Consider the following 12,781-nt stretch of genomic DNA (forward strand, 5'->3'; position numbering starts at 1 on the left):
ATCAATCATGCCCAGTAAACGGAAACGTAGAGGTACCGATCCATAGCTCAAATGAAGTGAGATCCAGGCTTCCTAGGAGGCGGAATGAATCCAGGTGTGCCGTAGACACGGTCGTCCGGGACACTGTTGAGGCGCATGGACAGAGCTGCATGTGCTTCATTGCAGGAACAGCTGGGGCTCTACCGCTTGGAACGGCGTGCACTGGCAGAGCTGTGAGTGGGTCTTAGTCTTGAATAGCAGGTTCTGCTGTAGGGCAGGATTGAGGTGCACGAGGGGAGCTACATGTCTGTCCCAGTTTTGAATAGCAGCTTGGAGTGTAGATCATGATTGGGGTGCGTTGACAGAGCTTCTTGTGACGGAGAGAAGGCATAGCAATGGTACATCAGGTTAGGATTGATGAGCCTTGTCAGAGCTGCATGTGAGTCTTCCTGCTTGATGACCATAAGATCCTACAGGACAAGTACGGGGTGCATTTGCAGAGCTGTGTATGTTAGTCTCAGTGCAGACATAGTTGAAGGTGCTGCAGGACAGGATTGAGGGGCCTTGGCAGAGCTGCAATTGAGTCTCACTGCAGGATTAGCAGAGGATGCTGCAGGACCGAACCGAGGTCACCAGGAGGGCTGTGTGGGAGTTTCTGTGCATGAACAGCAGGGTGTGCTGCAGGACAGGACTGGGATGCACTGGCAGGGCTGTGTGGGAGTCTCTTTGCATGAACAAGGGTGTGCTGCAGGAGAGGACTGAGGTGCAATGGCAGGGCTGTGTGGGAGTCTCTTTGCATGAACAAGGGTGTGCTGCAGGAGAGGACTGAGGTGCACTGGCAGGGCTGTGTGGGAGTCTCTTTGCATGAACAAGGGTGTGCTGCAGGAGAGGACTGAGGTGCACTGGCAGGGCTGTGTGGGAGTCTCTTTGCATGAACAAGGGTGTGCTGCAGGAGAGGACTGAGGTGCAATGGCAGGGCTGTGTGGGAGTTTCTCTACAGGAACGGCAGGGTGTGCTGCAGGAGAGGACCGAGGTGCACTGGCAGGGCTGTGTGGGAGTTTCTGTGCATCAATCAATCAATCAGGAGTTTATAAAGCGCGCTACTCGCCCATAAGGATCTCAAGGCGCTGGGGAGGAAGGGGGGGGGGAGGTTGCAGCTCCGGATCAGTCGAAGAGCCATGTCTTGAGGTCCTTCCTGAAAGTGTGCAGGGTAGGAGAGCGCCTCATGTTTACGGGGAGCTCGTTCCTGGTGTTGGCTGCGAATTAGGAGTAGGCTCTCCCGCCTGTACTGTTTCTGAGAACGCGGGGGACCTCTGCCAGCGCGAGGTCGGCGAAGTGGAGGTTCCTTTTGGGTGCGTGGAAGGATACTCTCTCATTGAGGTATTTGGGTCTGATGTTGTGGAGGGATTTGTAGGCATGGGTGAGGTGACCCTTTTCTCGACGGCCAGCCAGTGGAGGTCTTGTAGGTGTTGGGTCATGCGTTTGTGGCGCGGTGTCCCGAGGACGAATCTGGCTGCGGCGTTCTGGATGGTTTGGAGTTTGTGTAGAAGAGTTCTGTTGATTCCAGCATATAGGGCATTGCCGTAGTCCAGTCTGCTGGTTATGAGCGCCTGGGTGACGGTCCTTCTGCAGTCGAGGGGGATCCATTTGAAGGTCTTAGGGAGGATGCCCAGGCAGTTGAAGCTCCTGGAAGCGACGGCGTTGATCTGGCGGTTCATGGATGAACCGCAAGGATGATGCAGAGGTTTCGTGCGTGGTCTGTAGGGATGGGTGGATTCCCGAGGGCGGGGGGCCTCCAGGTATTGTCCCAGGCGGAGGTGCAGGGTCCGAGGATGAGGACCTCGGTCTTCTCTGGGTGGAGCTTCAGATAGCTGCCCTTCATCCAGCCTGCCACGTTCTTCATTCCTTCCTGGAAGCAGAGTCTGGTGTCTTCAGGTTTGTTCGTCAGTGAGAGGATGAGCTGGGTATCGTCGGCGTAGGATACAATGCTGAGCCCATGCTGTCTGACGATTGCGGCAAGGGGGGCCATGTAGATGTTGTAGAGCGTGGGGCTGAGCGAAGATCCTTGGGGTACTCCGCAGTTGACATCGGTGGGTTCGGAGAGGAAGGGAGGGAGTCTGATCCACTGGGTTCTCCCGAAGATCCTTGGGGTACTCCGCAGTTGATACGGTGGGTTCAGAGAGGAAGGGAGGGAGTCTGATCCACTGGGTTCTGCCACAGAGAAAGGATTGGATCCCTTCGAGGGAGGTTCCTTGAATCCCTGCGTCGTAAAGCCAGGCTGCGAGCTTGCGATGTGGAACGGTGTTGAAGACTGCGGAGAGGTCTAGGAGGATGAGGACCGCAGTGTGTCCCTGGTTGAATAGCATGCGGATGTCGTCAGTGGCGGAGAGGACGGTCTCGCATGAGCAGCAGGGTGTGCTGCAAGATAGGATTGAGATGCACTGGTAGGGCTGTGTGGGAGTTTCTGTGCATGATTAGCAGAGTGTGCTGCAGTAAGGACTGTGGTCACCGGCAGGGCTATGTGGTCGTTTCTGTGCATGATTTGCAGGGTGTGCTGCAGGACAGGATTGAGGGGATTTGGTAGAAATGCATGGGAGTCTCCCTGCAGGATTAGCAGAGGATGCTGCAGGACAGGACAGAGGTCACAGGCAGGGCTGTGTGGGAGTTTGCGTGCATGAATAGCAGGGTGTGCTGCAGGAGAGGTCTGAGGTCACTGTCACGGCTGTTTGGGAGTTTCTGTGCATGAACAGCAGGGTGTGCTGCAGGACAGGATTGAGGTGCCTTTGCAGAGCGGCATGTGCGTCTCACTGCAGGATTAGCAGAGGATGCTGCAGGACAGGACAGAGGTCACGGCAGGGCTGTGTGGGAGTTTCTGTGCATGATTAGCAGGATATGCTGCAGGGCAAGATTGAGGTGCCTTGGCAGAGCTGCTTGTGAGTCTCACTGCAGGATTACCAGGTGATTCTATAGGGCAGGACTGAGCTGCATTTGCAGAGCTGTATGTTAGTCTCAATGCAGATATAGTAGGACAGGATTGTGGTGCACTGACAGAGCTGTGTGGGAGTTTCTGTGCAGGAACAGCAGGGTGTGCTGTAGGACAGGTTTAAGGTCAATGTGCAGGTTTGCGATCCACTGGCACAGCTGTGGGTGAGTCTCTATGCAGAAGCACCAAGGCACTGCAGATTCATTTTACAGAGGTATGCTGCCTTCCGCTCCCTTTTTGTCACCTGAACAGTTCTCAGGGATCCAGGCTTCATGTCTGGTCTCTCCCCAATGCTACCCCTGAATCTCACTCTCCCTCATCTGCTCCACATGTACTATTTCCTCTCTCTCCAGTCCTCTTACTTTACTTTAATATCATTACTTGCTCTCTCCTAGCAACTCCTTCCATTCTTCCTTTATGTTTCCCCCTCAACCTTAGCCTTGTCCACCTCCCTTTCCTTCTGTCCTCCCATTACCATCCTCCTTACCTTTCTATTAAAACTCCTCCTCTCCCTCACCTCTGCCATCCTGACCTTATTTTCCTATTCTTGGCCTACCCTCTTTTCTTTCTACCCCATCATGTTTACCTCTCTCCTACACCCCTTTTCACCTCATCTTCTTTGCTCTCATCCTCATTTCCAAACCACCTCCCACAAGTTCCAGATATTCGTCTATCATACTTTTCTCTTCCCCACTCTCTCCCCCTGATCCACTGCCATTTAGTCTCTCTTCCGTCCTTTCTCTCTCCTGATGCACTCCCTTCCCTCACCCACATTTCAGCCCTTTAGTCTCTCCTACTGCTCCCAATACGTCCTCCTAACTGCCATTTTCCCTTCCCTGCTTGCTCCCCAGCACTCCTGGACATATGTTACCTCTCTCCATGTCTGCTCATTCCTTCCCTCACCCATCCACTATCCCCTAGCTGTTCCCCCCATCCACCCATTCCTCTTCCACCCTGAAAGCACCCTTTCCTCTCTCTTCTTGTGATCCACTTTACCCTCTCTCCCTGATGCCCTCCCTCGCTCTCCCCCTGCATACTCTGGCTTCTGATCCTTCCCCTGCCCTCCTGTACACACCGTCCCTCTCATATCTACTCCAGTCCTTCCCTCACCCCTGCACCCTCCCACCTTCTCACTCGTCTGCCCCTTTCCCTTCCCCTGCCCTCCACACACCTTACCTCTCACCCCATTTGCTGCCACTCCTTCCATTGCTCCTTCCTGTTCTCTCCTATGAACCTCACCTTGCCCTCCTGCACACACCTTACATCTCTCCCAATCTGCTTCCTTTTCTACTGTCACCCCACCACGTGCAACATCCTTCCTGCGCCTATTCTGAACACACCTTACCACTCTCTCCTTCTGTTCCAGTTCCTGCCTTCTATCTCCCTTGCCTGCACTCTTCCCCTGTCTGCTTCCTATGCCTGCTCTCCTTTTTGCCCCTATCCCTTCCCTGTTCCCCCACACACATCGTATCTCTCTCCCCATCTGCACCCATTCCAATATGTCACCTGTATTTCTATACCTCTTCTCAATCTGCCTCTCTACTTTACTGGTCTCTCTCTAGATCTTACGAATGTGTTTTGTCTTTTCTCGATTCATGTCTCGTTCAGTTACTGCTACAGGTACCACTACACAGCAGTGGTTGATTGTAAATTACCAGTCGAACCACAACTATTGGTGCACTGTGTCGTGCCCAGACAGTGGGCACTAGGACCCTGGGCTGGGGCAAGGGGCAGGGGACACCGGACACCACTTCCGGTCAGGGGAGGAGGGACACACAGAAGACGACCAGCAGGGCAAGGGGTCAGAAGCACATGCATGCTGTACCACAAGATCTAATAAAGGTACCTGATAAACAGCCACAGCGTCCTGCAATCTCTGAGGGCTTGACGATACGACAACTGGCGACGAGGACGACGAAGACTCATCGTATCTATTGCCCAGCGAGACCAGGAGCCCACCCTGGTTCGTGTCGAGGATCGAGTTCCGACTTCAGCGAGACCAGGAGCCCACCCTGGGTCGAATTTGAGCAAAGGAAGCGGCACGGGAGCCCACCCCGACCGCCACAGAAGACGAAAAAGGAGCAGCGTGAGAGCGCCGGTGAGCCGTCTAAACGTCGGCCATTTTGAAGTCAGGCGGCCAGGGCCAATCAGCGCGAGAGAAGATCGGGCGGCCATTTTGAAGTCAGGCAGCGCTCCGATTGGTCACGAAGTCTCGCGAGACTACCGGCGGCAATTTTAGAGTCAGGAAATTGGACCAATAAGGGGGCAGACGAGTGCGGCGGCCATTTTTAAGTCAGGCAACAAAGGGAAAAGCCTCGAGAGTGCCGAAAAGAGCACCAAAAGAAAAAGAAAAAAGCACAAGGCAATGCAAATGCCTAAATAAGGACAAAAGAAGATAAAAGGGTGGAAAGAAAACACAAACAGATGCAAAGAAAGGCACCTTAAAGAAAAAAAAAATATATATATATAAAAGAAGTAACGGAGAATAACAGTGAAAAAGCACAGAAGCAAGTGCCACAAAGAGCACAAAGAACAGCAAAATGGCAGAACAAAGGGGCGAAAGGCAGAGCGCCCGATATCGCAGACCTCTCCCATTCAACCTGTCCGAGCCACAAGTGGGTATACGATGGGAGAAATGGATAAGGAGATTCGAAAGGTACATGGAAGCCACGGATGTGACAGAGGCCAAACAACTGGGCCTATTCCTCAACTTAGTAGGCGATGAAATAGAGGATCTACTAGTGACCTTACCAGTAGAAGAGACTTCCACGTACAGGGGACTAGTAAGTGCCTAACGAACAAATTTGATCCGCAGAGGAACGTCAATTTTGAGCAATACACCTTCACAATCGCGTTTCAGCACACGGACGAATCGTTGGATGATTTTGCAACGCGACTGCGGAAGCTAGTGACTCACTGTGAGTTTGACAAATACGACCAGGAACAAGCGATTTGTCTGCACATCATTGAGGGATGCCATGACACGGACTTCCGGGCGAGAATCCTGAAGGAACCAACATCCCTGGAAAAGATCTTTTTTTTTTTTTTTTTTTGGTGTCCTCATTTTCGCCCTTGGTATATCGGAGAGAAGCACTAGGAGAGATGAATATACTGTCACAGATAAACTGGTAGTGCCGACAACCAACAAAGTCGGTGTGGACACACAGTATATTCGGACCCCACCAAGAAGCGCCACAATTTGATGACCATAGAAGGGAGCTGTTGCTGCAGTTCAATACCCATTACAAGTGGGGGAACCATGGTGTTGGATATATTGAGGAAAGGAACAGACCAAGCAGCTTAATCATAGGACAGTGGGGGGGGGGGGGGGGAAACCCCACCATCGAATGCCAACTAACCTCAATTCAAAAGGGACCAAAAATTACGTTTATCAGGGTTGCCAGATCTTGCTAGGTCGACTTTGGAAGTTTGCAGGACTGAGATGTGCCAGTCTAACAATGTAGGAGGTACTGGGACCTTCCATTTCCTACAAATTTCTCTTCTAGCCAACAATATACAATAAAAAAGAAGATTTTTAGCGGGGCCTCGAACCTCTGCTGATGTTCCAAAAATTGCAAGCATTGCATTGATCGAGATCTAAAAGCCCAGGAATATAGTCAACTGTGCACTAATCGAATTCCAATAGAGGAGCAGCAATGGACATTCCAAGAACATATGTATGTCGGAGGCTGCCAACAACCCGCACTTAGGACACGCCACATGAGAATCAGTTGAAAATTTCGATAACCGCTGTGGTGAATAGTACGCCCTATGTAGGGTAAAAAGATGGTTCCTGCGGAGCCAAGCCGGTTTCACAATGTCCCACATGATCTTAAAGGAGGAATACCACAAATTCTCGAGGTCCTGACCAATAAAAGAGGAGCTCTACAGCGTCGCTGGTAGTATAAATTCGCCGTCGACCTCTTCTAATAGTAAATTATACCAGAGTGAGATCTCCTTACTTGCAGGTGGTTTGTCCAGCATCAAGGCCACTAAGCTACTTTCTCCTCCCAGTTGGTATCTACCCCTGACAGAACTCTGCGAGTGAGCCCAGCTCGCAATCTGTAGATATTTAAATCTAGAAAGACCCGGCCCTATTCTAGCTAATAAAGAGTCCCAAGGGAGCAAAGAGCCTTCTATAAAAAGGTCCCCCCAGACCTCCAGACCAGCCTCTCTCAACGGTGTCGCGAGGCTATCCAGAAGCCATGCCGGACATCCCGGGGAATCCCACATAGGTGACCTGCCTGCAAAATAACCCACTTTTATGGCACCTCTTAGTGTAACCCATGTTTTTATCATTCCCAGCAAGAGCTTCAGCGTCACCTTTTAAAAAAATTAAGGGTTCCCAAATGTAAACAAAAAACCCTGCTGGCCTACCCCCTCTCCTCTAAGTAATGCAGCAAACATGCTACCAATTCCCAAGTTCGTAGGCATTTTAAGCAGCATCCTAGCGTGGGAGAATTGAAAAGCCCACGCATATAGTTGCAAGTCAGGAGCTGGATGGGCGGATTTTGCGGATCCACAATTCACGAATTTGCGTATTCACGGATCGTGGATCCGCAAAATCCGCGTATTTGCGGATTTTCGTAATTGCGGATTTGGGGCGGGGCTTCCATGCGAGTGCACATGCCTCTTGTGTGTATAAAAGGTCAGATACCGATCAGAGACAGCTGCCCAGCCTTGACAACGCTCACGATTGTTTTCGGGGCCGCTAAATGAGTCACTGGATTTAAGCTTCAACTAGGGCTCATGCTTACATGATATCTGTAAGTGCTTCCGGTTGAGGTTTAATTTTGTGCCAGCCCAGGACCATCGTGCCAGAATGAACCCTGCCCTTCATATTTATTCAAGAAGACGCCACCGTTTTGGGAAGAGGGCACAGCTGCCTGGCCTGTAAACTATTTTACGATGGCGCCGGCAAGCTGCCAGCGCCATCCTAAAATAGTTGCTACATTAGCTTCAACAGGAAGCGCGAATAGATAAAATAAAGCAGATGCAAGCGCCTGCTTGATTTGATCTATTAGTGCTTCCTGTTGAAGCTAATTTAGTAACTATTTTACGATGGCGCTGGCAGCTTGCCGGCGCCATCGTAAAATAGTTACAACAACAGGCCAGCAAGGCTTGAACTTTTGACCTAGGAATCCGCCGCTCGCGGATTGCGAATTTTCGGTAAATTCGCGAGAGTTTGCGGATCGCGAATTTACCGAAAATCCGCAAAATCGGCGAGCGGAGCGGATTTAGCGCTCATGCTTAAAGACCACCCTTTTCCCTCCGGCGCCTGATTTTCTTCCATGCTATCCGGGGTATGCGATCATTCCAAATAAAAGAACTAATGTCTCCTTGAAGTTTAGCTATAGTGGAGGGCTCAAAGTACAACGGAACAGTATTAAACAAAAAGGAGATTTTGGGTAAGATAGACATTTTAACAAGATTAACTCTACCCAGAATGGAAAAGGGGAGTGAAGACCAAGATCTCATAAATCTTCTACAATCTCTCGCTACTGTAGTAAAATTCAACATTGCGATTTTATCTATGTCTTGGACAATGGTGAGACCGAGATATCGCATAGAGCGGCTCAACTGGGCCCCTGCCACCGGCTCAGGATCATTCCACAGCATCATCTCCGTCTTAGACGGATTGATTTGATAACCAGATATCTCACCATAATCATGAGCCAAAGCGATCACGGAAGGAGAGCGGTGCGCAGATCTGAAGAGAAGATGAGAATATCATCCGCGTACAGGGCTACTTTCCTCCCCCATCCCCTATAGATAAAAGACTTGTTGTTACAGTCATCCCTCAGCCGTTGGGTGAAGGGTTCTATATATAAATCAAATAGGAGAGGAGAGAGGGGGCAGCCCGAGTGATGTTAAATGGGTCTGATAGTTCTCCATTGACCCGTAAAGAGGCCGTGAGATTCTGATAGAGCAGACTCACTGCTCTACAAAAACCCTCCCCGATGTTGAATTTACCCAAGACCCCCGACAGGAATGTCCAATTCACCCTGTCGAAGGCCTTGGTAGCATCCTACGTGATAATAGCAAGGGGAAGGGAGTCCTTAGTCACCATATCAATAGCTCCCACAAGATCGTAGGTGAGTTCAAAGAGCTGGCGACCCCTCACAAAACCCCGCTGGTCATGATGCAGGATAGACGGTGCCACCACCCCCAATCTACTGGCTAGAACAGACGTGAAAATCTTGTTGTTAGGGTTTAGAAGCCTTGACATGTGCGATTACTAGTGATCCGATATTTATCCCCTAACCCTAAAACTTGTGTGCAGGATCATTTGTGGACGCTCCCTAACACGAATAAGGAGGAGCGGCAAACAACAGCCGTTGCTTGGCTTACTTCCCCGTGACCACGCCCCCCTCTCCACTTCCTGGTTCCTGCTCGCGTCTCCCTGGCGTTTTACGGACCATCCGGTTGTTTTGGAGAATTCCCCAGCCTAAACTTGTAGCTGCCTCATTGCTCAGCTGGATTCTGCCCTGTGTATGCTCTGTGTGAGTGGCTGCCGGTCTTCGGCATTTCTCTGTGTATACGCGAGCAAGCGCTTTGCGACTACCCTACCAAAGCTCGCGCATTTTGCGGGCGTTTTCTGCTCATTGTATTTCTTTTCTTCCCGCTTTGTGGCTGGATTCATTCCTTTACTTTCACGGTTATCTGTGACCCTTTTGAGAGTGAGCGCTCCGCCCTGGTGCTCCCTAGGGGCCGGGTGTCTCGCCTCCTGAGTGTGTACTGCTCCGTTGCACATGCCCCCGTGCAGCCGGTCGGTGCACCTCACTCCTTGTATTCATTTGTTTGTCTCTGGTGTGTGGTGAGTCCTTCGTGAGTTCTGCTTATCCTGGCCTATTCCTGGGCCTCCGGCCTTCCCCTGCTTCCTGAATTCATCGTTAAGGCACACCTGACCTGCAGTTGGGGTAAGATTAACTGGATTAATCTCACATGTCAATTTTTCATTAATTGTGGTCAGAGTAACGGTGGGCTTATTACAGTGTATGACTTGGTTTTGTTTCCTAGCCTGGACTATCACCTGAGACGCCTTCTCTTACCCGTTGACCCCTCGTATGAGGAGAGTGGTGGACACTCCTTGGGTAAATTTCCTCATACTTTTAGGGGACAGTAGACAGGAGTGTGTGATACTTTTCGCATTCTTGCTTCTGTGTCCTGGAGGTGGAGGGATTCTTCTTCGCTCCTGTGGAAGCTGGTCCTTCTCCTAACAGAAAGCCAAGCCCACGAATTAACCTTCCCCCGAGCGAGGATGAATCCCGACCCTTCTATGGGTGCTACTGGCCTTGACCTTCAGACCCATACCATGGAGGACCTAACTGCTGCATTAGTGGCCCTTCAGGCAGAAGTAGGCAGATTGGGGACGGAAAACCAGAGATTACTAACACTTGTAATCCGCATTCAAGATGGAAATCGGTCTGTATGAACCACAACTAGCTGCTGATTTACCTGGCTTCAGAATCAAAGTAATAGAAGCATCATTCCAAGAGTTAGGGGGAGAAAGCCCTACTTGGAAAATCTGGTTAAAAAGGGGACTATTGTTGGCAGCAGGGCCAAATAGACCTCAGAGGGGAGGCGTTCAGGTCCCGATGCCTTGCCCTTCTTACTGTTGGAGATGGCACGACTAACCTCTTCCTGTGAAATAGATCTATCTAAGGTGGCGCTCTGTTCAGACGAAAGGGAGGGTAGGGACACTCTCCTCAACCAGTCATCAACTTGCCTTGCCTCGATATGCTTATCCGCGTGATAGATGTTATTAAAAAAATCACGGAAGGCTCTCCTAATATCGTCATCAGCCGAATATGTCACATCATCTACCTTTATTTGATCTATGTTGTTTCTGACTCGATCGGTTTTAACCTTCCAGGCTAAGAGCTTCCAAGCCCCTTCTCCATATTGAAAATGGGCCAGCTTACTAGCCTCCCGGGCATTCAAGATTGAGCCCAGTTCCCCTTTTAAAGTGAGTAGCTTATTTTGCCATTCTTTCAAGATTTCTGCGGAAGCAACAGGACGTAGCAAGATATTCTCTTGCACCTTAGCCATGTCGGATTCCAGAGAGGAGACCGCTTCTCTGTAAATCTTCTTTTTATATGAGGCCTTGTTGATTATTAGGCCTCGCAAAAAGGCTTTAAATGCATCCCAGACGCAACCTGGGGAAGCGGACCCGATGTTGTTATCAAAAAAAATTGTGCTTCAGTTTTTAAAAAGGTAATGTCGTCAGGAGCCACGAGTAATGAACGATCAAACGACCAAGTTCTCGGCGGGTTTTTTAACAGCCCACCCAGTTCCAAACAGATGGCCGCATGATCTGATAGGTGGAAAGGAAGATGAGAGATGGTTTGCACTGAGTTAACTAACTGCTGGCTGATCAGGATGTAATCGATTCGTGACTGATGGTGATATTTATAGTTGCGAAATGAACTGCCTTGCTTGAGCCCAGATCTTAATCTCCATATATCAACATAGCCAAACTCCTTCATTTTGTCAAGTAAAAAAGCCCTAGTTTTAGAGGGTTTTATCGGTCCATTAGTTGAGGATTTATCTAATTTGGGGTCTAAGACTATATTAAAGTCTCCTCCCAGGACAGTCGGCTCTGGGAAGGAGAGTAGTTGGAAAAGCACAGAACCCAAAACTGAAGGATCGTCTTGGTTGGGCCCATAGTAGCCCACTATAGTAACAGGAGCCCCCGCAACAACTACCGAGACTATAACCCACCTACCCCCGGATCCACCAGTTTGTCAATTAACCTTGCTTTTAGAGATTTTTTAAAGATAATCGCAACTCCTCTAGTATTTGAAGATTGTGTAGTAGACACACAAAAGTCGACCCACCTATTTTTTTTTAACAACAGAGAGGATCTCAGTATCAGTGAGATGGGTCTCTTATAATACAAGAACCTGAGCGTCTGAGTCCCGAAGATATTGCATTATCTTCCACTTTCTTGGGCTGGTACGCAGGCCGTTAATATTCCAAGAAAGAATTTTTAACTTATCCATAAGAACAACTTCTCCCCACCCAATGACTAATGACTAAGGCTAAAAAAAAACCTACAGTGCCTACTGATGTTTACCATGGGACTTATAACTCTCCAAAGACAAAAAATTAAGACAGAGCAGAAAATGAGGACTTTTTTAAGCTTTTCCCCTTGCCACCACCCCCGTGACCTCTTGAACTCCCCCTCCCCCCATGGGAAACCCTTGCTCTATCTATCTGGATGGTCCAGAAGATAGCGCCCCTACTGAGTTCCCGTCCTATCTGAACTTTCACTTATCCGTGCAAGAGAAAAAGGGGAAAAAAAAGACCACATAAGGAAGAAAATCAAGGATATAAGTTTAAGATGTACAATGTTCATATTTCACTATGTGTCAGTATTCCACTGTTATTTCTCTATTGCGTTATAATATTCTAGTGACTTATAACCTCCAGTAGCCTTTTTTTGTTCGTGTATATTCATTTTTATATTTATTATTTTTTATTTATTTTAAAAAAAAAATTCTCTTCCTCTTTTTCCCTTCTTCCCTCTCTTTTTTCAACTCCTAACTTTAACTAGGCATGTTCCCAGGCATCATGCTCTCCTTAATTTTTCCATTTTAAATAGAGGCCCCCGTACTCTTATCTTTATCTTTCCCTCTCCCCAAGGACATCAGCAGTTCGTTGGCTGCTTGTACTGATCCGATATTATGCATTGTGTTGTTGTGCATAACCTTCAGAGCTGCCGGAAACACTAGTTGCGCTTCGGCCCCCAGGCTCCTAAAGGCTTCGAGCCTCCTCCCAAACTCCCACTGTTTGTCAAGTGTGGCCCTCGAGAGG

This window comes from Lissotriton helveticus, chromosome 9 (genome assembly GCF_964261635.1).
Source record: "Lissotriton helveticus chromosome 9, aLisHel1.1, whole genome shotgun sequence".
NCBI classification, from domain to species: domain Eukaryota; kingdom Metazoa; phylum Chordata; class Amphibia; order Caudata; family Salamandridae; genus Lissotriton; species Lissotriton helveticus.